Source organism: Canis lupus, chromosome Y, assembly GCF_048164855.1.
Source record: "Canis lupus baileyi chromosome Y, mCanLup2.hap1, whole genome shotgun sequence".
In the NCBI taxonomy this organism is placed as follows: domain Eukaryota; kingdom Metazoa; phylum Chordata; class Mammalia; order Carnivora; family Canidae; genus Canis; species Canis lupus.
This window is the reverse complement of record NC_132877.1, coordinates 4,712,497-4,740,404: the sequence shown is the minus strand read 5'-3', so window position 1 is coordinate 4,740,404 and position 27,908 is coordinate 4,712,497. Positions and strand designations below refer to the sequence as shown.

At 40.7% G+C, this 27,908-nt stretch overlaps 1 long non-coding RNA gene, 1 other non-coding gene and 1 pseudogene across 2 annotated transcripts in view; all 3 read left to right on the top strand.

Annotated features, from left to right (window-relative positions):
* LOC140629137 (uncharacterized) overlaps positions 1–27,704 on the top strand; it is a 37,635-nt gene extending 9,931 nt beyond the window's left edge. Inside the window, exon 3 of the long non-coding RNA XR_012026997.1 lies at positions 27,260–27,704. This is a non-coding gene — a long non-coding RNA (uncharacterized lncRNA). The remainder of the gene's footprint in view (positions 1–27,259) is intronic.
* Positions 4,127–4,233, top strand: LOC140629155 (U6 spliceosomal RNA). Its single transcript, XR_012027010.1, has one exon. It is a non-coding gene; the product is annotated as a U6 spliceosomal RNA (small nuclear RNA).
* On the top strand, positions 12,431–18,246 carry LOC140629123 (trifunctional enzyme subunit beta, mitochondrial pseudogene; annotated as a pseudogene).
* Positions 27,705–27,908: the final 204 nt, after the last annotated feature.

Below are 27,908 nucleotides of genomic sequence, written 5' to 3'. Positions count from 1 at the left end.
AAAAAGTAAATATATGACTTGAATGAGGGCCCTGGTGAGACCTGAGGACCATTTAATTATATAAGATTTCAGAACATGATGCCTGAAAACCTCGTGGGAGATCACATTCTCAACCCAAAGCTTAGATGATCTTCAGATCACTGTGAAAAAGCAGACACACTGGGAAGTGATGCCTGCCCAGCTGATCTGAATTTGTGGGGAGTCTTTTCCAGAAGTCACCTTGGAGGCTTCTTGCAGGAAGATGATTAGATCCGCATCACAATAGCCACCAAAGCACACTACAACAAGATCGGAAATTCCAGAAAACAAAAACAGACTAGTGGTCCCAGGTAAACTGTAAAGCATTGACCAGACTCAAACAGAAGCTACAACTAAAACACAGACTTGAAGGTCAAGCTTATTTATCCCACGACTCTGCATAGACGAGGCCACGTGATTCAAGTCAGAGACACAGTTTTGGTCTGCGCCGTGCCCAAAGCATCCCTCCAGAACAACATCTTGGGGCACTTGCTGCCTTTATGCCTCTCAGGAAATGCACGTCATTTGTATCAACACTGCATTGACGTTATAACGGTAGCAAATTTGTACAAGATACGCTGTTTTGGAAGTTCTGTGACTCTACCCACTGATACTTATCAATGTCATTCAGGATATTAGATAAATTAATAAGTGTGGTGTGAGATCAAAGCTACCACTGACCCAGTCCATTTCAGTCTTATGAAGTGTAATACGGAAACATTACGTCTCACTATCCAGTAACAAATTATTAATAATATGTTCTGATAATTAAGAACTACACCATCAACCTAAGGATCAATTGCCAAATTGCTCTTTATCTATTCAACAGTATCTTCATAAAAACAGGCTAAGCTTTAGTCTTCACAAGGACTGGAATGAACTCACAATATTACAAACCTAACTTATTATTGGTTATAAGCTATACATATGATATCTCTTTTTTAAAGATTATTATTACTATTATTATTATTCATTTGAGAGGGAGAGAGCAAGAGCACCACCAGAGGATGGTGGAGAGGGAAACGGAGAAGCAGACTCTCCAATGAGCAGGGAGCGCGATGCAGGACTCAATCCCAGGACCCTAAGATCATAACCTGAGCCGAAGGCAGATGCTTACCCAGCTGAGCCACCCAATTGTCCCAGATGTGAAATCATTTAAGAAAAAAGTCAATGTCTCCCTAGAGCAAATTTAGTGAACATTTAATTCAATACTCATTCGTGATACTGACCATCAGTTATACCGGAAAAGATGTAAACATCTTACCTAATAAACTACTACAAACGTATATAGTTCATAGCAAATGTGAGACAGAAATCGTTTCTTATATTCTGCATGGAAGGCCACATGCTATATAATAAAATAAGGGCATGCATTTATTAAAAGGATCAGGATTGGAAAGAAAAACAAATGCTATCATTGATTGTGGATGTAATGATTGCTATGTAATGATTGCTGTAATGGATGTAATGATTGCTATGTGGAAAACTTAAAATAATCCACCGACCAATTACTGAACAAATGCAAGAATTTTAAGTTAGGCTACCACAAGGATCAATGTAAAAGTCCTATTATATTTGAAGGTATTAGAAATGACCTAGAATACTTTTTAAAATTATGGATTATCGTGAAATCAGTGGTACCTAGTAAAGTTAAACATGCTTGAAGTTTATAGAGAAACACCTGAAGTTTGCTTTAGATACATTCTATAGACAATTATAACTATTGGTTCAAAAATGGGTAATTCATGATTGGAAAAGCAGGAAGGAACTGACCCAGGAATATACCAATCCATGAATGGAAATATGACACAATAGAGAACTAACATTACACCATCTGCACTAATAGAGGGACTCCTCAATCAGTGTGATGCAGTGATTGGTGATCAATAGGAAAAAATAAAGAACATGGAGTTTAACCCCCATATCTTAAATAAACTTCATTACTGATCGATTAAGAACATGAAAAACAAAGAAACTTTTGTTTCCTCTAAGAAACTTTTATAAGAAAATACACCGCAATGTTACTCTGGGAAGGGAAAATGTTTTTCAGACCCAATCCATCCAGAAATGCCCCAACATTGTAAGAGGTGGGTTGTTCTGCCTGTGGCATTTATTGGGTTACCTTCAGATTTAAAAAGCTCATGTGTGCATTTGATTGCAACGATTTCATTCTATATATAAAGGCGTGTTCCATTAAGAGCAAATGCCTTCCGCATTCTTGCAAATTTTCAGAGGTACAAGTTTCTAACTTAGTGAAATGCTCCCTGGATGCTGCTGAGCAATTTTGTAAATTGAGTTTGTGAACTTGACCCTGAGTTCCTCCAAAGAATCGGAGTTTGATGAATGAATAATCAGATTAAGGTATCTGCATCAATCCTCTGTTCATCAACAATTATTAAAACTTAAAATTGCACAAGGCCCTTATGACCCCCCGTCTAAATGGGATATGGTCAAAAAAGAAGTTTTCCCCACCATGGATCTGGGAAAATAAAGGACTTCTGTTTTTAACTGTGATGTGGAGGACGGCACAGATTCCGTTGGCAATTAAACCATTAGGGTAATAAAAAACAGCTCTGAAATCATCATATGCTTGAATACTTGGAGAAGACTTTCAAGAGATTCTTCTGGTATACAAGCTATGCATTTTTCAAACACATATCCTCGGAAAGAAATCTGTGTGCAAGCACCGCTGATAGGCGTAGATAAATTACTGGATTTCCAAAGTTCTTTAATTGTGAAGCTGTAAAGTAGCCAGATCTCTCCTAAGACCAATAGGGGCAAGACATTTCATTTTGGTAAACTCTCCAGCAAAAATATGTTTTTAATAATACAATCCTAAGTGCTCAGTCCGATTGTCCGCACTGCAGTGCTTCGATCATAAAGACTGCATGGGAGCTGCACTGCCCGGAGCCAGCTGAAAGAGCAGAGGTGCGCTTGGCCAACTCAGCCAAGGGAGGCCTTACAACTCGCTTCACGGCCTACAAAGAAGTATTCGTGGACGGGTCTGAAGGGACGCCCTTCTTCTGCTCTGAGAAACACAATATATGATTGAACTTTGACTTCTTCCCAACCTCTCTATAAGAATGAGCCAAATGCCAAGGTTACTTTGTTGGATTTATTGAAAAAAGCATTTTTGTTGCTTTACATAGTTGCATAATATCAGAGAATGAGATTGGGGACCTACATCCCACGTTCTCTACCGCACAGGAAAATGTTTTCATTCTTTACTCAGATGTGGAAAGAAATTTTATGACTTCTTGAATTATCAAAAAGGAGATATATGCTTTTCCACTCCGTTAAGAGAGGGAAAGGATCACATACTTTCAGCCCATCAAACCAGAGCATGACAGTATCTTCCATTCAGTCTCTTGTATGGCGTGGTCTTCTGGGTAAAGGTTCAGTCTTTCGTATCCCCACTGCCCCATGCTTCTCTGCAATGTAACATCCATGTCTGTAGGCAAACTACCATGAACTCATGGTGCTCGGGAGAAAGAAGACTTAGATCCACACGGGTTCCTTGAATGCTCACTCTTCTCTGCAGCAGAAAAAAACCCTGTGTGGTCTGGCTCCTGTACTCGGTTATATCTGCGCAATCTATCCCGCTGGGAGGGTGTGCCACCATGTGTCTCTGGTCTCCAAGCTGTACCTGAAAGACTTCCCTCTCCCTCCCCCTCCCCAGCCGATGGTGACCCTCTAACCTTCTCAGCACCTCCATATCTCATTACACTTACATAAGATTCCCTACCTGTCACACAAAGGCTCAGCCACATGCCACGTCGCTAAACTCTGAAGACACATCCCTCAGACAGTATCTCTGCAACCAAGTGAGACTATGAGCCACTGGGAGAACTGGCTTTGTGTGAGAGCTCTATCATGGCCCCATGGAGATGGGATCTAGCACTCCAGTGTGCTTCCATACTATCTCCCTGTTTCTATAGCTCCATCCTAAAACAGTTGAGGGAAATGAGGGCCCTGGTTTCTAATCACTGCTCACTCCTGCTTACCATCTCCCAGGAAAGACCTAGGCTTCCCAATTCATTCCCCATGTCCATGTCATATCCTAAGTCAGGATGGCGCCAAGAGCTCAGCCTTAAGAAATGCTACAGCTGTGCTCGCTTCGGCAGCAGATATACTAAAACTGGAAGGATACAGAGAAGATTAGCATGGCCCCTGCGCAAGGATGACACGCCAATTCGTGAAGCGTTCCATATTTTTAAATGACAAATACCCACCATTTGCTTCGACATGGATGGACCTGGAGGGTATGATGTTGAGTGAAATGAGTCAATCGGAGAAGGACAAACATTATATGGTCTCATTCATTTGGGGAATATAAAAATTAGTGAAAGGGAATAAAGGGAAAGCAGAGAAAATGAGTGAAAACATCAGTGAGGGTGACAAAACATGAGAGACTCCTAACTCTGGGAAATGAAGAAAGGGTGGTAGAAGGGAGGTGGGCGGGGGGTTGCGGTTACTGGGTGATGGGCACTGAGGTGGGGGGTACTTGGCGGGATGAGCACTGGGTGTTATGCTATATGCTGGCAAATTGAACTCCAATAAAAAAAATTAAAAAATAAAAAAGTTGGGAACTGAAATCTGTTCAGTTAGAAAGTTCCAAAATACCCTGGCTCAAATAGATGGATTTTTTTTTTTTTTTTGAGGATACTGCTTTGTGAAAACTTGTGAAAACTCAGAAATGTTTTTTTCTTTATAGGAATAATGCAAAATTGCTAAATCTACAAAGCTAATCATAGGAGCTGAAGCTAATTTTTAAAACTAAACCAAGTTCATAGTCAAAAGAACATTCAAAAACTTAGAATGAAGCTAAAATTAAAGTTGTCCTTTCAGTTTTTTGTTATCCAGTTGTCCTTTCAGTTTTTTGTTATCCATATGTGTATTTTACTTGTTATGTACATGATGATTAGAGTCCTCTTTTCTTTTTGTCTGTAATAAAAAAAAAAATTAAGAAATGCTACAGCTGATTTAGACCTTCCCAAATTCACCTCCAAAACCCTTTCCCCCATGGGATGGTATTTAGATATGGGGCTGATGACAGGTGATTAGGTCATGAGGATGGAGCCCTCAGGATGGGGTTAGTACTCTTCTTAAACAGACCCTAGAGAGCTCCCTCATCCATTGTGCAACGTGAGGCTCTAGCAAGAAGACGGCCGTCTATGAACCAGGAAACGGGCTCTCACGTGACACTGAATCTGCCAATGCCTTGATCTTGGACTTCCAGCCTACAGAACTGTGAGGAATGCATTTCCCTTGTTTAATTTTTTATTTTTTATTTTTTTGCATTTCTCTTGTTTATAAGCCACCAAGTCTATGGTATCTGTTATCGCAGCCCAAAAGGACTCAGCCAGGGGCCCTCTCGACACCCCTGAAGAAGCCGGATTTGGCCAGACATTGCTGTGGACGTGGATCGTTCAACTGATCTCAGAACCACATTAATGAAAACAAAAATATCGTCCTCGTTATTCACATTTCACTTTGCAAGAGTGCAAAGAAGGTCACCAAGTGGAAGGACATGCCCTGATTGCAAGCCAACTTCATCTCGTGCCTTTTCTATGTACTATTGGACAACGACTTGACACCACCACGCCACAGCAACATATGCCACCCGGGGCAGGAAGCCGCCGCCGCACACCACCCCTCACAGCGGCAGGCGATCCCTTTCCAAGGACGACACTCAAGGAGGCTTGCGTTCTAGGTTCGTTGAGGTCCAAGTAGCCATGGAGAGCCATGGAGTTGGGAAGTGGCTGTTTCCCATTTGCAGGCCCCTGGAAGTCTTACCTTCTGACCCGCTGCAGTCTCTCAATTCAGGGGCTGCCGGGCAAGCGTGTATCGTCCAGACGCACGGAAGGCTCCCTAAGGGAGTTACAGGCTGCCCTCCCGGACGGCCCAGCCCCGCAATCTGATCAAAGCCACGATGAGCGACAAAGTTGTCCACGAGGCAGCAAGGGACCGTCTCTGAGGCTGCGAAGCGGAGGGCGGCACAGGGAAGCCTGCGGCCACCGGCCAGACGAACTGTCCCCGCAACAGCACCCGAGCAGTCTAGACGCTGCGACCTGCCCCAGGCATCGGGTCTTCTCATTACTGACAACTCCCCGGAGCCGGACCACGTTGGCAGACCGAAGAGAGCGCGCTGAGCCGAGCCCCGCACTCTGATTTGAACAGAGGCTCTGGATTCTGCCTTGTCTTTGGGTGAACGCAGGGCCCCAGAGTAACTGTGTTCTTGCAAATCTGCTAGGGCAACTGAGGCGAAAGAGAGGGGGCCACTGCCGACAGGGACGGTGTCTGGATCTGTGTGCAGAGCTGGCGATGGGCCGTGGACATGGGGACAGGCATGTGCTCTACAGAACGGGGGCACAGGTGTCACGGGGTCAAACCACAGCAAGGGCAAGGGCTGCACACGGCCTCTAGGGAGCAGCGTGGGTGGGGCCCTGCTGTCTGCTGGCTGTCTGACCAGGGGACAGCTTCAGGTCTTGCGGGCCCAGCATCCTGGTGGACAAACTGAGAACACTCACATCTAACTCTCAAGCAGTGGATTTATCACAAATCCAGTCCTGGACAAGAAGCCACATCTCTTTCTCCTTAAGGACAGCACTGCCCATTTGGTCTGATCATGGTCTAAGCATAATTTTCTTTTTCTTCTTCTTTACCCTATAAGTACCTTTTGTATATTATTTCATAACGTATACCATCTATGGTGTAGGAACCCATCCTTGGTCAAATCAAGTAGTGGATGTTCATTGGTAAATTCACTTAATACATTAAAAAAAAAACTTATGGGGTTAGTTTCCAGCTCTGTCACTTACTAGCTCATTGGCACATTATAAATTATTTAAGCTCCCAGAGTCTCTTCTGCCTTTGCTTCATAAAGGAAGTGTTTCACAGGGTTATGTGAAAATTTAAAATTGCACATGTAAAGAAAAATAAGGTGTGTATGTGTATGCACATGTATGCAGGAACATAAAACGTGTACATGTATGTATACACATGGCACAAACATACAGACATGCATGTGTGTTCATACATATAAATATTTCATTTCCATATCTTTTGTCAAAATATCAGCAAGACTCCCTTACGCCCTATTCATCACAGAAAGTAGCCTTCTATGGCTTATCATTATGGTGAAGGTCACTTGTGAGTTTTTGGTTAGAAAACATTTTCCAGGGGCACCTGCCTGGCTCAGTCCAAAGAGCATAAAACTCTGGATCTCGGAGTCATGAGTTTGAGCCCCATGTTGGGTGTAGAAATGAAAGAAGAGAAGAAGAGAGGAGGGGAGATGAGGTGAGGTGAGGTGATGGGGAGAAGAGAAGAAGAGAAAGAAGAGAAGAGAAGAGAAGAGAAGAGGAGAGGAGAGGAGAGGAGAGGAGAGGAGAGGAGAGGAGAAGAGAGAAGAGAAGAGAAAGAAGAGAAGAGAAGAGAAGAGAAGAGAAGAGAAGAGAAGAGAAGAGAAGAGAAGAGAAGAGAAGCGAAGCACTGGACATTGATCATTGGCACAAGCTCCTATCACATCAGGTTACACAGCTGCCCCATTGTTTCAATCCTAAAGAGTTATATTGCACTTTCTATGTCAAGTTCACAGTTTATATAAATTTAAGGCCTTCTGAATATACGGTCTGACACTAACATCTTACAGCAAGTCTATCCATCTTGAACAACACATTCTCTGCCATATTCCAAGACTTAGTCACACCCCATCAATGAAGAGACAGGTACGCATGTCTCCACGTTAGTACACTTAGTTTATTATTCATATCCTGTGTTTCGGCCATATCCATACCTGAGGTTATATCTGTAGGTCCATCTCTGGTTCCTCTATGTCTGAGTATATATGGGATTTGAGCTACAACATACTGTCATTTGTGGCTTTCACTGCCTTTGTAACTTGACTCGCTATTTATGGGGAAAAAAATACGAACAGAGAAAATATTTGTAGACCTCATACTGTTCCTGTGTTTCAATTATTCTGCTTTTATTTTTTTTAAGTTTTTAAAATTTATTTATGATAGTCACAGAGAGAGAGGCAGAGACATAGGCAGAGGGAGAAGCAGGCTCCATGCACTGGGAGCCCAACGTGGGATTCGATCCCGGGTCTCCAGGATCGCGCCCTAGGCCAAAGGCAGGCGCCAAACCGCTGCGCCACCCAGGGATCCCAATTATTCTGCTTTTAAAACCACATTGAGACCACCTGAAATGGCCCACACGGTAAGAGTGTCACAGTACAATGCACTTCAATGTTTGTCTCTCCAGGACCGGGTGCTCACGAAATATGAATTAAGTGACAACGTGGTCCTAATGAAGATCATGCCACAGAAAGAGACCATTTTTCTCTTTGTCCTAGACCTTGGTTTTCATTCATTGCTGTTATCAAAAAAAGTCATTTTAAGAGCATGATCACTACAAATTACATAAGGAGATTTACGACGAGATTTTGTTATAGTTCTACGGAAGCACTGGCACTTTTTAAATATACCCCTCCTTTGGGGTAATAGGCAACTGCCAATGATATGGGAAACAGAGGTAGAAAAAAATATATTTCCTTACTACCTACAACAAAGACATCTCAAGAATTCTTTCTTGGCCATCGGCTTCAAACCCTAATGTCTTTCCTACATCACCAAGATGAAGAACTTGGTTTTAATTAGTATTGAGAAGAAAATTAAAAAAAAAAAAAACAAAACTCTAGGCTTTGCAAACACCAAATATAAAAATTGATTTGTATGTATATATGTACCTCCCCACACACATACAAAGATTTTTTTTTTAAATCAAAGTAAAGAGCTGATCATGGATGATTAGAATTAAAAAATGAAGTCATATTGGAGCACATGCCTGGCTCAGTCAGTAGAGCATATGACTCCTGATCTCAGGGTTGTGAGTTCAAGCCCCATGCTGGCTGTAAAGATTAATTAAAAATAAAATCTTTTAAAAAATGCCTTCATAATGCATATAGCATAAGACAACATGAACTGAGTGGATTTGAAATTATTTGCAGGGCCACCTGGGTGGCTCAGTGGTTGAGCATCTGCCTTTGGCTCAGATCATGATCCTGGGGTCCTGGGATTGAGTTCTGCATCAGATTCCCCACAGGGAGCCTGCTTCTCCCTCTGCCTTTGTCTTGGCCTCTCTCTCTCTCTGTCAGAGTCTCTCATGGACAGATAAATCAAATCCTTAAAAAAATTAATTTAAAAAAAAGGAAATATTTGCAAAGAGAACCTAGACACTATTGGGACGAAGTGGAACTTTTAAATACTGAGAATGTTTATTCCTGAGTGCCATACAACCATCTCATTCTGAGACTTTAAAGATGCTGACACCTGCACACATCAAGAACTCAAGTATCTGAGATTATTACCTACGTGCAAGTCAACAGGCTACCTGCAAGTTTCATTAATGTTGGTAGAAGACGAGAGATCCCGGGTCAGAGAAGAAGGAAAGACTGTTATTCACAACACAGCGGGAGCACAAACACTACCATATTTTCATCAGTTCCGCCTGCCCCAATATCCTTCAGGGTGACCCACATGTGCTGAGATGGAGCCTCCACGAGATGTGGGTTAAGTTATGGAGAGAAATCCTGAGTTTAAAGGAACCTGAATGCTTTATAACAGAAAGTACATACTGAGCACCAGCGTGGTACCCTTATATTTCCAGTAACACAAAAAACAGCATACCAAAATTGTGAAGGATTGGGTTCGGCAAAACTATAATTCTAACGGGTTAGGTCATCTCAATGTAACAACAGTAAACAAAAAATAAATTTGAGAAAAAACCTTGCAGTTTAAATTGATGAAAACTGGGTTATGTACTTTTCAATTAGGCCTTCTTTTTTTAAAAGATGTTATTTATTTATTCATGAGACACAGGCAGAAGGAGAAGCAGGCTCCACGCAGGGAGCCCGATGTGGGACTCGATCCCAGGACCCCAGGATCAGGACCTGAGCCAAAGGCAGACGCTCAACCACTGAGCCACCCAGGCGCCCTCAATTAGGGCTTCTTAATGAAGAATTTTGCCTTTATGTGTGTCCCATCAGGCCAAAATTTTAAACAGTAATACAAGTATCCATGGATATTTTTGTATTACTTTCATTAAATCATTTTTCTAAATCGAAGATTATTAACTATGCCTTGACTCTTAACATATTAGTAAATTAAAGTCAAATATTAATGCTCATGTACAATAATAAAACACTGAAGCTGAGAATCTGTAAAAAGGAAGCATTGGGGGCTACCTGTGGCTCAGGTCATGAACCTGGGATCTTGGGATCCAGCCCAGCATCTGGCTCCCTGCTCAGCGCGGAGCCTGCTTCTCCCTCTCCCGTGTCCCCTGCTGTTCTCTCTCTCTTTCTCTCTCTCTGTCTCTCTGTCAAATAAATAAATAAAATCTTAAAAAAAAAAGATAGAGGCACTGACCATATAATTACATTCTCAGTCATGAATTTGCTGGTGACATAAATTGAAGGCAATAGGAATGACAACTGGTATCCCTTAAGGGATAATAATTTACCAGGCACTGCACTAAGCCTTGTGTGTAAACGTACCGTTTAATTTTAACAAAACCTTGGCGTCCATCCTGTTACAGGCATACCTATTTCATGCATCAGGATGTGGAGGTTTAGAGAATCTGCATAGTTCAAAAAGTCACATTAACTGCAGCAAGGCTCTGAAGGCAGACACAACCAAGTTATTCACATCCACACCTCTGCCAATGAAAACTTAAATAAAGAAGAGCTTAAACATGGTCCCTAAACACATCTGATTCTATAGACAAAGTAATTGTTTCATATATCTTGCACCTGGGGCATACGTGAAACTGGTACATTATATTTCTCTTTACAGTGGATTGAAAACTATTTAAATGAAGAAAACACCTAAATTTGTGCCACCTAAGCCTTATGTAAAATTACACTGTATTTATGGTCTCCTGGATGTTAGGAACACATGCACATTTTCATCCGTTGTCTCATTTTATAAAAACAAAAATCTAGAAATGTGCACAATCTCATTTTCTTTTAAAGATCTTATTTATTTATGCACGAGACACACAGAGAGAGAAGCAGGCTCCATGCAGGGAGCCCGATGTGGGACTCGATCCCAGGTCTCCAGGATCACGCCCTGTGCTGAAGGCGGCGTTAAACCATTGAGCCAGGGATCCCTGGGTGGTGCAGCGGTTTGGCGCCTGCCTTTGGCCCAGGGCGCGATCCTGGAGACCCGGGATCGAATCCCACATCGGGCTCCCGGTGCATGGAGCCTGCTTCTCCCTCTGCCTGTGTCTCTGCCTCTCTCTCTCTCTCTCTCTCTGTGTGACTATCATAAATAAATAAGTAAATAAAATTAAAAAAAAATCTATAAACCATTGAGCCATCCGGGCTGCCACAATCTCTTTTTTTTTTTTTAAACAATAAAGCTTATTCTTTGTATTTCATTCACATTTCCTCCTTATGCAGGCACACATTTTACAGCTGCAATCTTGCCATGAATAAAATTTGGGTTTTGTCTTTGTCATTTAATTGACAAATATTTTGAATGTTGTTCTATAAACATAGGAATTATCATTTTAATGCTGTGTGTTAGTTCTATCAGTTTACAAAACATTTTTCACTCCTTTACCCACTAATATGGGGTTACTTTAATTCCCCTTTTCATTCTTTGGGATGTTTATTTATTTAAAGCATTATTAAAGAGTAAAGTAGACATTCATTTATATTCCACTTTAAATGTCTTTATGAAATGGACAATCAGAAACTTTGAACCAACAATGCATGATATTAGAACTTTCATTATAAACTTACTGGGAGGGATCCCTGGGTGGCTCAGGGGTTTAGCGCCTGCCTTCGGCCCAGGGTGTGATCCTGGGGCCCCGGGATCGAGTCCCACATCAGGCTGCTTGCATGGAGCCTGCTTCTCCCTCTGCCTGTGTCTCTGCCTCTCTCTCTGTGTCTCTCTCTTTCTCTCTGTGTCTCTCATGAATAAATAAATAAAATCTCTAAAAATAAATAAAAATAAAATAAAATAAAATAAACTTACTGGGACAGTGTGTTTTATTATATAACCCATCTCCAAATTTATTAAAGTAAAACCAAGTGTCATTTTTTTTGTCCGAGTGTGATTGGTTGCAAGGAGCAAAGCCATCTCAGGCTAACTCAAAAACCGTTGGTACAATTTTCAACCACAGCTGGAGGCAAAGGTAAATCTATAAAACAGGGCGAAGAAGAAAAGAAGGGCTAAAGAGGAGGAAGACCTGCAGGACGACAGCAGGAGGGACTCCTGCCATTTTATTCACTTGTCCTTTCCTACCACCTCTCCTTATAGTCTTCCAACAAGAACCAACACAATCTCTTGAATCTTTTAAGGACACAAACTCTCTAGAGAAAATTCGAGTTACCCTCCATCTAGCCATGGATTCTGACCCAATTCCACACTCCAGCCACTATCTTCCCCACGAAGCTGCTGACACAACCATTGTACCAGCGAGCAGGGATTGCCAGTTCAGCAGGACTTGGGAGTTGAGGAGACTCCTCAGAGAAGAGAGGGAGTTTTGTTGAAGACCTGAGCTGCACTGAGATGACCTGGAGATCTGGGTGAAATGCAGATTCTGATTCTGTACGTCTCAGAAGCTGCTTTTCTTTCTTTTCTTTTCTTTTCTTTTCTTTTCTTTTCTTTTCTTTTCTTTTCTTTCTTTTCTTCTTTCCTTTTCTTTTCTTTTCTTTTCTTTCTTTCTTTCTTTCTTTCTTTCTTTCTTTCTTTCTTTCTTCCTTCCTTCCTTCCTTCCTTCCTTCCTTCCTTCCTTCCTTCCTTATCTTCTTACTTTCTTCTTTCTAAGATTTTATTTATTTATTCATGAGAGACACACAGAGAGAGGCAGAGACACAGGCAGAGGGAGAGGCAGGCTCCCTGCAGGGAGCCCGACGTGGGACTCGATCCCGGAACTTCAGGATCAAGGCCTGAGTAGAAGGCAGATGTTCAACCACTGAGCCACCCAGGTACACCCAGAATATGCTTTTCTAATAAATTTCCACGTGATGCTCCTGACTTGGAGACCAGGACTTGAATCACAAAAGGAATAGGCCACTGGTTCTCCAACTTGGCTGCACAACAGACTCACCACGAGTGGTTTAACATAGTAATTTAAAAATCCTGAAAGTGAGAATTACATTGCTTCTCAACAAGGGCAATTCTCTTCCCCAGTGGATCACTGGCAATATCTGGAGACGTTTTGGTAACCACAAGGTAGACAAGAGATGCTAGGCTACATGCATGGAAAAGTTCAAGTGAAAGATGCTGCTTGATACCTTGGAGAGCACAGGACGACCCCCAAGAAAGCAATATCCAGCCCCAATGTCAATGCTCGCAACGTTGAGAAACCTTTGGGGAGCTCTTACTCCAAATCATGCCCAGTCCCCTTGCTGTTTACTGGTGTAAAATTAACGTCCAAATACTTCACTGATGGATGGTTGGCGAATCTATGTTAACACATTAACTGAGCAATGGGTGTTAATAATTGACTTTCTATAACCTTGACACAGAATTGCAAAAGCCAGTGCTGTATTCAGCTCTGCTATCAAACACAATAGGACGGGAGGGGAGAAGTCTGCCTATTTTGGCAAATTTTGGAGTGCTGGCCCTTGAAATTGTTCTTTAAGTTCAAAGATGAATCCTGCAAGGCAGATTTCTGTGAATGATTCATTGTACTGTGATGCTTTTAAATCTCAAATTCCTTAGGAAAGGCTTCTCTGTGTGTTTGAACATGTTATTCTTTGCATTGTGCAGTGTAGCTAAGTGCTTTATAAACAGGGTGTTTTATGACCTACTTGAAAAGTAAACTACCCTACATCTGCAGGATGAAAGTGGAGGCTGGCTTGTACCACTGAATCAAAGAGATAAACTTAACACTCTGCAGAAAGTTGCAGGGGATGCTTCTTGGAGAACCACTCAGGAAGGGCTTTTTATGAATTTTATTTCATGCAGTAGCTTATCTTGTATTTTCTGTATTTCCTTCAGAACACTGTGAAAATTCTTCACGGAAGGAAAAAAAACCCTCAGTTGGCATTTTTCATGCAGCACAGAAATCAGATATATGTATCAAACAAGTAAAAAGAAAGCCTATTTGTTACCTAGAACTCCAGAAGCCAAAAAAAAAAAAAAAAAAAAAAATCAAAAGACTGGAAAATGCTAATTATCAAGACGTTTTGTAAAATTCCAAAAAATTACATTAATGAAAGAGTCTTCATTGCTAATACCAACTGTTTCCTCATAGCTCTACATAAGTGAAAAAAACATATGAATAAACCAATGACCATCAACTTTTGATGAGCGTGTGTATATGTCTGTGTATGTGCACATAAGTATGGACATATGAATGCAGAGGTCAAGGGTAGGATTTTTACATAAATGAGCTTTAAGCTTATGTTGGGGTTATTCTATCCGCATGAAAACACATCTATTTTATTTTGCCACCTTATTATTAGATTTAAAAAAAACAAAAAAGGGGTGCCTGGATGGCTCCCTTCTGGAGCCAGCCAGCCAGTGATTGAGTGTCTGCCTTTGGCTCAGGAGGTGATCCCAGGGTCCTGGGATCAAGTTATGCATCAGGCTCCCTCTGCCTGTGTCTCTGCGACTCTCACGAATAATATTAATAATAAAAAGACAAAGTAAGAGTAGTTAAAGAATAGAGGGTATCATGAACAGTATGACTATCACTCCCAACCGTTGAATTGATCAACCAAAAATCAGCACTGATTGCTAAATATTCTACAATGTTAGGTCCTTACAGAGACTCAGATTCCAAAGGAGCATATTTCAGTGCTTCTGGGCATAGTCTGTGTATGAAACAGATTCAGACCTTAACATTCCCCTATTTTTTTTCAGCTTAAGAAATAAATTTTGGTTTAGTCCCAGCACATTAAAAAAAATCTTCCCGAGAAACTGGGCACTCAGATTTTCTGTAAGAGCTCTGAGCTGTTCTTCCAAGGAAGAGCTGCCCTAGCTGTCCAGACCAAATCAAAGAAAACCTTAGCCAACCCCAACACAAGGAGTATCGTGATGGTGGATGATGTTCACGTTCCATTTTTGCAGGCAGGCACAGGGAAGAAGGACCTGATGCCATATGGTTTGGCTACAGCAGCACTTTCAGGTTTGTAGCATCAGACGCACGTCCCAAAGGAAGTCGTCGATTGTATCATCTTTGGTCCAGATATATAGGAAGTGAAACTAGCCGTGTCGCTAGAGAGGCTGCATGTGGAGCTGGCTTCCCTGACAAAGACTCTTGCTCACGCTGTCACCACGGTTTCATCTCTGTTCACCCAGCCAAGACCACAGGTGTTGGCTTGATAGCTTCTGGGCAGTGTGGTGTGGTCATGACAGTCTGATGTCTGTATTGTCATTCAAGGAAAATGAGGAAAATGGTTCTTGATCTCAATGAGGCCAAGACTCCAGGTCAGCAAGTGTCTTTAATCTCTAACTTCAGATTGAATTTCCATTGTGGGAGTTCCCTACAGTGATCAAGTTCTTCACCAGTGAGAAAATGGGCCCTTCTGCAGATGGGCTGGCCACTGCCTTAGCTGATTCCCAACCGGACCAGGATGAGTGCGTGCTGTGCTTACAGCGTGGCCACAGGACTCCTGTCTAATGCTGTATCCTTCAAAATACCAGAAACAGATACAGTTCACAACGATAATGGCATTTGTCCTTCATCTCTGGAGCAGGTGGTCAAACTGAAACCTGCATCCATCAAGACCCGTGGCACACGGACAGCTGCAAATTCTTTCATGACTGATGGTAGATCTGCAATGCTGATTATAGGAAAAGAAAAAGCTCTGGCTACTCATTATAATCCAAAAGCATATGTGTGAGATTTTGTGTATGTTTCCCAGAATCCAAAAGATCAACTTTTACTTGGACCTCAACATATGCTACTCCAAACGTTCTGGAAAAGGCAGTATTAACAATGAATGAAATTGATGCTTTGGAGTCTCACGGAGCATTCTCAAGTCAGTTGGTGGCTGATTTTAAAGCCATGGATTCTGATTGGTTCGCACAAAACTACCCAGGAAGAAAAAGATCAAGGTTGGATAACCCTCTTTGGAGAAATTTAACAACTGGGTGGACGGCTGTCCCTGGGACACCAATTGGGAGCTAATGGCTGCCGGTTGGTCAAGGCGGCTGCTAAGAGATGGAGGAAGAGAGGAGGCCAGTACGGCTTAGTGGACGCCTGTGCTGCTGGAGGGGAGGCCATGCTATGCTCCTAGAAGCTTATACAAAATGAGAGAGAGAGAGAGGGGTGACGTGGAGTTTCTGTGCCACACTCACGAGAAGCAGTGCCATTCTAGTGCATGACAAAATGACATCCGTAGCTCTCAGCTCCTGTTAGGAAAACAGAATTTGTGGCCTTCTGTTAACTACTTTGCAATTAAGCCTTGCTGGTGTTCTGAGCTTTGCAGCAATCACGGCTTACTGCTCTTTAAGGGACTTCTTAGTGATCAGAATCTCACGCAGTGCTACGTTTAAGCAACTGTTTTTGTTCTCTATTTTCATTAAAGACTAACTGAGTGGGTGCAATTTGGGAAAGAGTTTAGCTGAGATTTGGAATCGTGTCTGTAACATTTCCAAATTATACACCTTTGCTATTTGTGACCTAAAGATAAAGGACTTGGATGTTCTGTGTGTTGGATGTTCCATTTCTATAAAATGCAAACCAATGTGCCTAAAGAAGCTTACTTATGGAAAGATAATTCAGTTTAAATGTCACTGAAAACTTACAGCAAATGTTTATTTTATTTTTTAAAGAGGTTATTTATTTATTCATGAGAGACACGGAGAGAGCGAGAGAGACACAGGCAGAGGGAGAAGCAGGCTCCGTGCAGGGAGCCCGATGTGGGATCACTCCGGGATCACAGACGCTCCACCACTGAGCCACCCAGGCATCCCACGGCCAGTATGTACATATATAAGGACCCTGTTAACCTTAATAAGGTGGGAAAGTATTAAAGAAAATAAAAGAAATAAATCATATATTTCGTTTTTTTCTTGTAACAAAGCAAGTTGGGGGTATCAGCTAACTTCCCTAAATCTGTGATGGGGATTTGTATCTGGTATTTATGGAGTAGATGCTGTGAAAATTTTATTTACATTTCGTGCATATGTCATCTTCACAGAAACATGCTGAAGGAAGATGCAATTTATATACAAAGAGAGTGAGACATGCATATTCTTTGCAGGAGGCCAATATTGGAATTGGGGTCTGAACCCAAAGCCGAGGGTCCTAGACCGTATCTTGCTCTGTCCTGTCACTAGGGACATTCCTCCATCTTCTCCAGGAGGTGGCTGCCCAGAGTCATTCGAATGCACATTTTGACTGGAAACCTGGACTGGTCTCCTCAGCATTTCAGCCAACACACTGATGGTGCAGATTGATTAGGTAAGAGGTTAACGGCCAATATGGAGGAAGAGGTGACTAAGACAACTGGGTGAGTTCCACCACAGCCAGCTCCCAAATATGACCCTGGATCTTGTCCCTACGTTTGCAAGTGTGATTCTCTTCAGCGACCTGACTTCTTCCTCTCTGGGGTAGAGCTCTGTAGTGTGCACCTTGCAAATCATCCGCAGCTCCCTGGGATGTCCTGCCAGGCCTGGGGCTGGCCCCTGCGTTCACATCATTGTACTAGGGCGTCCGTGGTGGTACTCGAGCTGCGCTGAGCAGGCGTGTAGACGTGTGGGGGAGTCACACGCGGCGCTAGACACAGAACCACAGCCTCGTGAGTGCAGTAAAGTGGGGAGACGCTCCTGGAGGGAACACGGGAGCCCCAGACATGACTGGCTTCTTTGGGCTTTGGCCAACCCCTCGTTAATGAGGAGCGGTGATCCTGCCCTCCCACCATGCTCTCAAAGGACTTCTTGGAAGAATCATGTGCGAAAGCATTCTGTAAATGGATGGTGGAAAACTCTGTAAATCAAATCACATTATTACGCTGTGTGCTTTCCTGATGTTAACAATGCAGACGCTACTCATAGGCACGTATTTTGAACCTCTGTGACTTTAGAGGTTAACTTCTGTTCATTATTACCAAATAACTATTTATTGTTTAATCTAATAATACATGTTTATGTCACATTAATAAGATGTGTGTGTTTGTGTGTGTGTGTGTGTGTATTCTGGGTGGACATTCTCTAGTTTGGTCATTTTTATCTTAAAAGGATCCTTTGAAATAAAATTGCTTCCCACGTGTTTCAAAGGACTTTCAAGCCTTGATTTATCGACAATTATCTGTGTAGGACTAAATAGGTGTCCTTTATTGAAATGCCAGACATAAGCCCTTTAAACTTTGAATTTTCAAGCTCTGTAGAGTTGGCTCTCGTGCATTACAGTGAGGATACGCTCTCTCTTTAGGGTCATCAGCTTAAAGATGAGCACAGGATGTTTGGCTAAATTAGGTGTACAAGGAGACGTTAGCATATGGGCTCAATTCCAGGCAGGGAGTCAGGTGAATGCTTGTGAAGGCATAGCTCCAAATACTGGTTTTCAGGTGAAGCCCCATGTAGAGAGGATGCACCACGGAGGAGGGAAGGGGAAATGCTGCAGGCATAGTTATTCTGAGGGTATGGCTATGCTCTGGGTGCAGCTACCCCAGCCGTGTCCACTGGAAACTTCTCTGGCAGCATGGAGGCTGATGCTGAGGATGCCTGATGCTGACACAAGCGGAAATCACATGCACTCAGAACAGGCACTAAGCGAGATTAAGGGACAGGAGCCCGAGCCTTGTCAGCCTTATGAGTAAGTGATGGCGGGTGTTGGTCTCAGCCTGCCATAAGGAACTCCCAGAGGCACAGGGAGGATTCAGGAAGGGAAGCAAAAGCTAGATCCCAGCTGGGTTGCCAACCCATTCTCTCAGTGTAGACGCAAGCTTTGTGTGGGCACAGCACATTGTCTTACACGGTATTCCATACGGAGCTGCAAAGCTGACCTGGACATATAGAAGATTGGGACAGGAATGGGGTGCTGGATGGATGTGAGTGAACTTGTCATAAGCCATTGGGTGGAGAGAAATATAAACAATGGGACTGACGCAGGGGCTGACTTGGCCACCTGCACGGATGTCCCCACATGAGATGCAGTGGTGCCGTGCTCCTCAGAATCAGCATCTGTCGCCTTTCCTCCATCGTGACAACCGCGTGTTCCAAAAGGCACATCTGAAAACAAAACAAAACAAAACAAAACAAAAGAAAACAAAACAAAAAAACAAAAAGGCACATCTGTGCAGAATGTGTGTTTGCTACCAACGCACCCAGATATGTACCTAAAAGAAATACTTAAAGACCTCGCAGGATTCAGGAGCATCTGTAGGTCACTCTATGTTTCAATTCCTCTTTCATTATTACTAAACTCAAAAAGCTACGTCTTCCCCAAAGGACTGATTTTTGTGTGTACGCCGAAAGCAATACAAGGAACATGTGTTTTGTGATTTAAAAAAAAAAACATTTGGCTCTGTGATATTTATTTTTATTAATATTTTTAAACGTATGAGGAAATGTTGCTAAACTCTAAGTGATTTTAGCCGTCCTCAAGTTAAGGTTTGTACTTAATATGTTCCTCTGGCCATCACTGTATGCATTAACAATCACAGCCACCAGGCATCGGGCTGTCAGTGGGAGGGACGGAGTGCCAAAAATTAAGGAGGTGTTTGTTAAAAACACGAAATCATAAGATTTAAGTTAAATTGAGAGCACAGCAAGGAAATGGTTTCCCTGACTGTGACAGAAATGAACACCTCACACCATCATCCGCTAATAATGTACCATAGTAAAATGTTATTACAACTAACCATCCCTTTGACGAGCAACCTGTTGAAGTTTTCAGAAAAGAAATAGACACAATTTCATTAAGTTATTTTTTCCTTCATATCCCCCATAGGTGTAATAAAAATATCAAAAATAGTTTGAAATACCGTGGCTATGAAAGATGGTAACAAGCAACAGGGAAAAAAAAATCTGTATTCTAAAAATTTATCTCAACTTTTATTAGCAGTTGGGGAAGAAAAAGGAGAAAAAAGGATGAAGTGAATTTCTCAGATGCAAACTTCTTTTCTTAACCTGTAAATATTCATTTCTTTTTACTATGGCATCAATGTTGAATGATAGTTGAATGTGAAATTCAGACCGGCAAATATATTCCCTACAAAACAATACAAATTAGGTAAATAGAGCATATATCATTGAAGGGATTTTTCCTCATTTTACTTGCCTTTAAAAATATTTTATTATTTGTTTTATTTTATTTTATTTTATTTTATTTTATTTTATTTTATTTTATTTTATATTTTTTTCTTTAAAAATATTTTAGATAAAATGCTGGCTTTTAAAAATCCTTTGTCCTCAAAATTGAGTCTAAATGTTATAATCTCATATAAGACAGATGAGAGGAACATCTCATGGATCCACTCTGTGCGACTTCAAATCTTTTCACAACAAAATGTCTTCTACGGCTCTTGATAAAAGATCTGAGCCATTCACCTGATTGCTCACACCTCAGTCATTATTAAATAATGCTCATGATCTGACACGGTATCACACTTGAAAGACCAAGTTCTCCTTTGAGACACCTGACCTCCTGACTTGCCACAACAGGATGTGGTTGGGGTGACCGCCAGCCTCAAGGATCAGAGCTCTTTGCTTCAAGGTTTCTAGGGAAGAACACGGCTCAACGTGCCATGTGTGCATTTCAGAAAAATAAAGCAACTTAACTGTGCAGACCCTAAGCTCACGATTAGCCTTTCCAGTTTAAACAGCACTTCTGTAGGTTGATGATGCACCTTAACCCATTCTTAGAAAAGCTACAGTAAATAAGGAAAACTGCTGACAATCTAATCAATGAGAAGGCCGAATTTAATCTGATGCATTTCACGAAGGTAATGGTTACTTCCGAATCATTCAAATACAAGCCTCCCATAAAATGAGAACTTTTCTTCCATACTTTAAGATGAACTGCGTACGTAAACACAAAAAACAACAAAATAAAGCAAAAGCAAAAACAAAGACAGAACAGTAACACTCCTGACAGGGAGCATACATATTTTTTATGTAAACTGCGAGGAATGCATAAGGCTGTCAATTTAAGAAGTGTATGTGTGAATATTCCACACACTCAGTTCCGGTGGCCAACCGTGTATTCCACGTACGTTTACGCTATGCAAGCAGGCACAGCAGGCGGTGAATGAATGATTCGGATTCTCATCCCTGAGACCAGGGACTGCAGTGAATCTGTAAATATGTTTTCATTTCTTATGCAACAATGAGTTGGCTTAATTGAATTTGATCAAATAACCAAACCCACTGTTATTTAAAATATTAGTTATGGTATTATTATTATTATGGTAAAAGTATTATGTAAAAACTAAGTTCTACATGTCATGCAAAAATAAGTTCTATGGATCCCTTAGAATCTTTTTTACATGATTAGATTTAAATATCTTATCACTTTAGGACTTTGACACTCTCAAATCTGAAGTTACTGGTATTAACGGAGCAAGAGAAAGAGAAAGAAGAAACAAAACATAATGAAAAATAAGCCTAAACTGAAGTCAACTTTAAAACATTAGGGTAGGGCAGCCCCGGTGGCTCAGTGGTTTAGCACTGCCTTTGGTCTGGGGCGTGATCCTGGAGGCTCAGGATCGAGACCCACATCGGGCTCCCTGCGTGGAGCCTGCTTCTCTCTCTGTCTGTGTCTCTGTCTCTCTCTCTCTGCGTCTCTCATGAAAAAATAAATAAAATCTTTAAAAAATATATATTAGGGTAGGTGGAAATCAGTATCATACATACATATGTGTATTTATAATCATATATATACATTTACAAACATGATATTATTTTGTATATAATGAACATGATCTATAGGCATATATTATAGAACATGCATATTATATATAATAAATACTCATGTTATATACATACATGTCGTACATGAGATCTAGACATCTCTATACAAGACTCTGATTATTCCCCCACCTGAAGTGCGGTATTCCTCTCTGCCATTCCCTTAGTTTCCTTCTGATCCCACCGATGCCTGAATAACGGCAGAAGAAAATTCAGACATGAGCTCATAATTATGACTAGGAGATGAAGTGACATAGGTGTGACACGGCTCTGCTGAACGCCTGCTGTTATTTCATGGCTAAGTTCCGAGATTCAAATACTCCCTGAGATTTGGCTGAAAGCAACAGGTTTCCGTTCAGCAAACTCATATTAATAGTAAAACTCAAAGGCACATTATTGACGTCTCATTTATTAAGATAGGCAAATGGAAGCACCGTGGGGATAAATTCTCAAAATCTGTCTCATCATTCCAGGAGCAAACAAACTTCTCATTAACTGCGTTATTAAATGCGCAGGATCCACAATAAAAGCAATTTGAAATAGGGGTCTTTAAACACAGAATAATATTTATTCTGTGATCAGGATCTTAAATGCTTTTCTGGGTAAGAATGTCTAAAGAATGTCATTGCAAAGTACGTGACTGAGAATGAGAAAATCCAGGCAAAATGAAGTGTAGGAGAAATCACTTTCCCAAAGGTTAGTCATTTGTACCCTATCCATCACTCCACATTTCCTAGAGTCCATTTATAGGGTTTTCCCACTTTGATCTCCTTTTCTAAATACAACTGTATTTCCCATTTAAAAACACCAGTAGGTGAAGTCAAAAGTATTTCAAGTTTCTACATCACTATTTTTTAATAGACACAGACAAAAGTGCCTAAAGTCAAATCCTTCGAGGATGCATTCTTTTTATGACTTTTGATTACAAGACCAAAGACCGGTAATATGATTTAAAAACATATTCTTTACAGTAGGAAATATTAGCTATAAAATGATTATCAAAAAAATTATGGCAGTGGTTACGATAATTTGCATAAAATGAATGTCTTTTGTCTTTGTATTTGAGAAAGCACATATGGTTCTAAATAGCCATAAGGTATGTTCCTGTTACATATGGAAAAGAGAAAAAAGGAAGTGTTATTTTAGGACTAAGAGCCTAAAGACGGGGTCAGTCCATGTCCACTGGATTTCCATGTTGCTATAACAACGTCAGTTCTTCACAAGAAACAAGATGGTAGAAGGTGGTTGGGGAAGATACAACTTGTGTCTCTATAGGTTCTGTATGCATATTGGATACAGTGTACAAATGTCATGAGCTCTGAAATAATAATCTAAATCTGTCAGCACATTTTGGTGAACATCACTCCATATTTAGTATCTGGCAGCTAAAAAATGGAGAATGTTCTAGAATATTTCATACTACATTACTAACCACTGTAATTTCCCCTATTCCTAAATCTTAATGGTTTTTCTTAACTATCTTTCCAAGTCCAAATTGGGACTTTGTCCCTGTATTATATGTTGGGAACCTTAAATTGTATGAGAAATGTTGACATTAATGATGTTCACGTATTAAATTGATCTGTCAGGGCTCAGTGAAGCCGTGAAATGAGTCCAGTGATTTGGACTCTCTCCATCCCTGGGATATTTTAATGCCATAAAGACACTTAATACCAACATATAATAGGTATACTGTATTTTAAACAACCACCATCTTTCTGGAGGAGGTAATAGAATAATAATTTGTTTACTAAAGAGGCCAGGATGCAGTTTTATGTAAAACAAAGTACTAGTTCAGCTGCATTATAAACTCTATCATCTGAATTATCCCTGCCTATTATTATGGACTGTGCAGCCTGTTTGCCTACACAATTAGAAAGTCTGAAAACTTACAAAGTGGAGAGTCTAACATGCCATGACAACACCCATCAAAACCAGAGGTGTAAATAACTTGTCATTTCAACAAGGCTTAGCCACGGAACACACTTAATTACTAGAAAATATTTGTGAAATAGAAAATAAACATTGAGATTTTCCTGACTTTTCCTTAGACCCCTGACAATGATGTAAATACAGTTTCTTCACATTTATTATGTCTAATATTCTTTTAGTCAGTTTGTCAGAGAAAACAATTAGCTACAGAGAAACGAAAGTTACAAAAAAAAATCTGCAAGCTAAACTATCACTGACATGTTATCATTATAGACTAATTCCAACCTATTATAATTTTTCGTTATGACTCACACAATTAAAATTTTAGAATATGTGACTTTAAAATGTTTAATTCATTACTTGCTATCTAGTTATAATGATCAATATTAGAAATGTATTAATCAAATTATTAGAGATTTATAAGACTAAATTGGTGAAATACCTAAGTTAAAGAGATAGCTGAGTAGGGGATCCCTAGGTGGCTCAGCGGTTTAGCGCCTGCCTTCGGCCTAGGGTGTGATCCTGGAGACCCAGGATCGAGTCCCACATTGAGCTCCCTGCATGAAGCCTGCTTCTCCTTCTGCCTGTGTCTCTGTCTCTCTCATGAATAAATAAATAAAATCTTTTTTTAAAAAAGAGAGATAGCTGAGTATTTAAATTAGCCTCCGACTTCTACTAAAATCTTTGAATTAGCAGTATGCATATTTAGAATCATTGAATTTGTCCCAAATTGTTTAGGTCTTTCTCAACACTCAACGCTTTAATCATTCTAAGAATCATTCTCTAACCAATCACACTTTCAGAAAAATTTATCTGAGACTATCGGCCAAAGGACTTCTCATAATGAATTAATAATATTACTGTCATCTGTTATTACTATCACTTGCAACTAGGAAAAGCATCGGGAAGTAGTTTGTGGTTCTGAGTCCTTAACCATGAGAGAGCGCTAGTTACAAGGTGGTTCTATTTTGCTTAATTTTGCACCTGCTGATTGTGAGAACACATGGGAAACAGATGCGAGAGTTTACTCAGTGGAAAATATTGCTGATATTTTATCCAGGTGGTTGTTCTCAAGAGTATTGGCCCATCCTGACACTTTGTCATGTTCACTTGTGCATTTTGCCCCCATGTAAATGTTTCTATTTCTATGAAAGTAGTCCACAGGCTACCGTACACATGCCACCCAGGGAAGTCTATAAACTAGCTTACCCATAACTAATGGAGTCTGTAGACAAGCTTATCCATATCCAGTTAAGTCTATAGACTACTTTATCGATACCCAATGGAATGTACAGACTAGTTTACTTAGAACGAGTGAAGTCTATAGACTAGATTAACCATTCTTAACAGACTCTGTAGACTAGTTTATCTGGTTAAGCCTAAAGCCTAGACTACCTTATCCATAATGCAGTCAATTCTATAGACTAGCTTACTTACATAGCGAAGTCTATAGAGCAGCTTACACCAAATGAAGTCTACAAACCAGTTTACTTAAGCCTAGTGAAGTCTATAGACTAGGTTAATCATTCCTAATGGAGTCTGTAGACTAGTTATTGATATCCACTAAAGTTTATCGACTAGGTTACCCATAGCAATGCAGTCTGTAAACTAGATTATTCATATCCAGTGAAATCTGTAGACTAGCTTACTCATATCCACATTAGTATATGTACTGGCAAAATCACATCCAATGGAGAGTATAAACTAATTTACACCTACCCAAACACTTATCTCTCAAATAGTCATTGCTCCCTGGTATCTAGTTATTTAAGGAAACCTTTCTATATGACACACATTTTTATTAAAGAAAAAGAGGATTTTGATATACCATTAGATTGAAATAACACATCTGTAGCCCTTACGCTGTTCTTCTAAAAGTCATTGGGTGTTTCATGGTGTCCAACACATCTAAATAGAAGCACTGGGCCTCTCTTGAGGGACCCAGTTGACATCTTTGTGAATGTCTCCATTTTTCAATGCACAGAGGAAAGAGACAACAGGACTCCTTCCATTTCCAGAAAACTCCATCGGGACTAAATGTATTGCTCAATACTAGTGACTGTTTCACAGTGGTTCCTAATATAATTATATCCTCCTTTCTCTACATGGTTTCCAGTGTCTTTTTATGTTTATTTAACAATCAGACCCAAAACCAGTATGCTTCTTTCATTGTACCATTTTAATTTATTACTGTACAAGTATTAATTGAGTGTCTACCGTGTCAGGAATCAGGTTAGTACTGATGATAATGAAGTGAGCAAGTGATATATGATCTGTGTCTGCCAAGACTTTATTATAACTAGGAAACTCTGAATTAATAATAATATAACATCAAGAATAACAGTAATAGTAACTGTTGAAAATGTTGTAAGAGGCACACACATAAAAGGCATTAAAATTACTATTATAAGGAATAGCAATATTTTTGGAAAGCTGAATGTACATCATAATGATATTAATGGATGTTCTTTCTGAAACAGTAGCATATTTAGAATTCTCACATCTAGGGCAGCCCTGGTGGCTCAGTGGTTTAGCGCTGCCTTCAGCCCAGGGCCTGATCCTGGAGACCCAGGATCGAGTCCCACGTCAGGCTCCTTGTATGGAGCCTGCTTCTCCCTCTGCCTGTGTCTCTGCCAATCTCTCTCTCTCTCTGTGTGTGTGTGTCTCATGAATAAATAAATAAAATCTTAAAAAAAAATAGAATTCTCACATCTAGCATATTCTAATGTCTTTGTTATCTCTGCCTCCTGGTAATTTATGCCTCTGAGATCTAGATCTGCTCTCTGGAAACCAACAGCCTATGTTCATTTCTTCCACCTCGTAATTTTCAGTTATTTCAACAGAAAGATCCTGCCTTTTCTAGGAGTGCCTGGGTGGCTCAGTCAGTTAAGCATGCGACTCTCAGTTTTAGCTCAGGTCAAGATCTCAGAGTTATAAGATCGAAGACCCACTTCAGGCTCCATGTTGAGTGTGGAACCTGCCATAGGTTCTCTCTTTCCCTCTCCCTCTGCCCTGCTCACATAGGGTCTTTCCCTGGCTCTCTTAAACAACAACAACAACAACAACAACAACAAAAAAACCCTGCATTTTCTAGATTAAAACTCTCCACCTGTTCCAACACTGCCTAAATAAGAGCTTGCCATCATCTCACCCAATGCATGCAAGTTTCCTAGATACTCCCCACTTAAATAGCAGGACAAGGAAAAGCAGTGAAAACCCCCAAAAGAGGTCGTTGGAACACGAGTAGATTGGGAGATTTTATATCCATAAATGCCTCACGCCTGCTTGTTGACACCCTATGATGGTTTTTTTTTTCCGACACCCTATGATTTATGCTACAGTGAACACATATACCTATTAGCTGCTGCTTCTGCATGCTTTCTCAGAGCCCAGACCCAGACTTTCCTTTGACACTAAAATCTTTCTTTTAGGGTGAACACAACAACAGCAATGAAAACAACAAAACAGAGGAGCAGGTACAGATGCAATGTAATTTGTGGACAGGGAAGTGGCCACATTTCGTTTTCACTTATCCATCTGCAGTGAGCAAACAGCACGGTCTGGAAATAAAACATGAGGTGCCTTCATGAAACACTGGAATGTGGTGTGAGAAGTCAGATTAAACCACTACTATCAACTGGAGTCTTTATGCTTCTATATATTTGTAGAGCAAATCAGTCAACTGGCTGAATGAAGTTAAAAAAAAGGCGAAATTGCAATGGAGTGGGTGGGCACCAATTAGGAAGCGCCCAAATCATGACATGCTGAGAGCAAAGACATCATGACTCAAGTAAGTGCTTAATTAACACATGGCAAAAATGAGGTCTTTCCAAGGAAAGGAAATGTGATGGTGATGCGTTCTCTGGTTGTTAACTTTGAAAGCTGGTGATTTGAGATCTCCTCCTCTGTATTTTTAATATCTGTTTGTAAATCTGAGTTAAAGCAATAATTTCAAGGGGAATTCCTCTGTCGTCTGGCAGACTACCAGTCATTCCCCTGCGTTAAGACTCATGGATCTGCCAGGCACTGATTCATTGCTCTGTTATTTTCTATTGTATCTTTAGAAATCAACTCTACAGA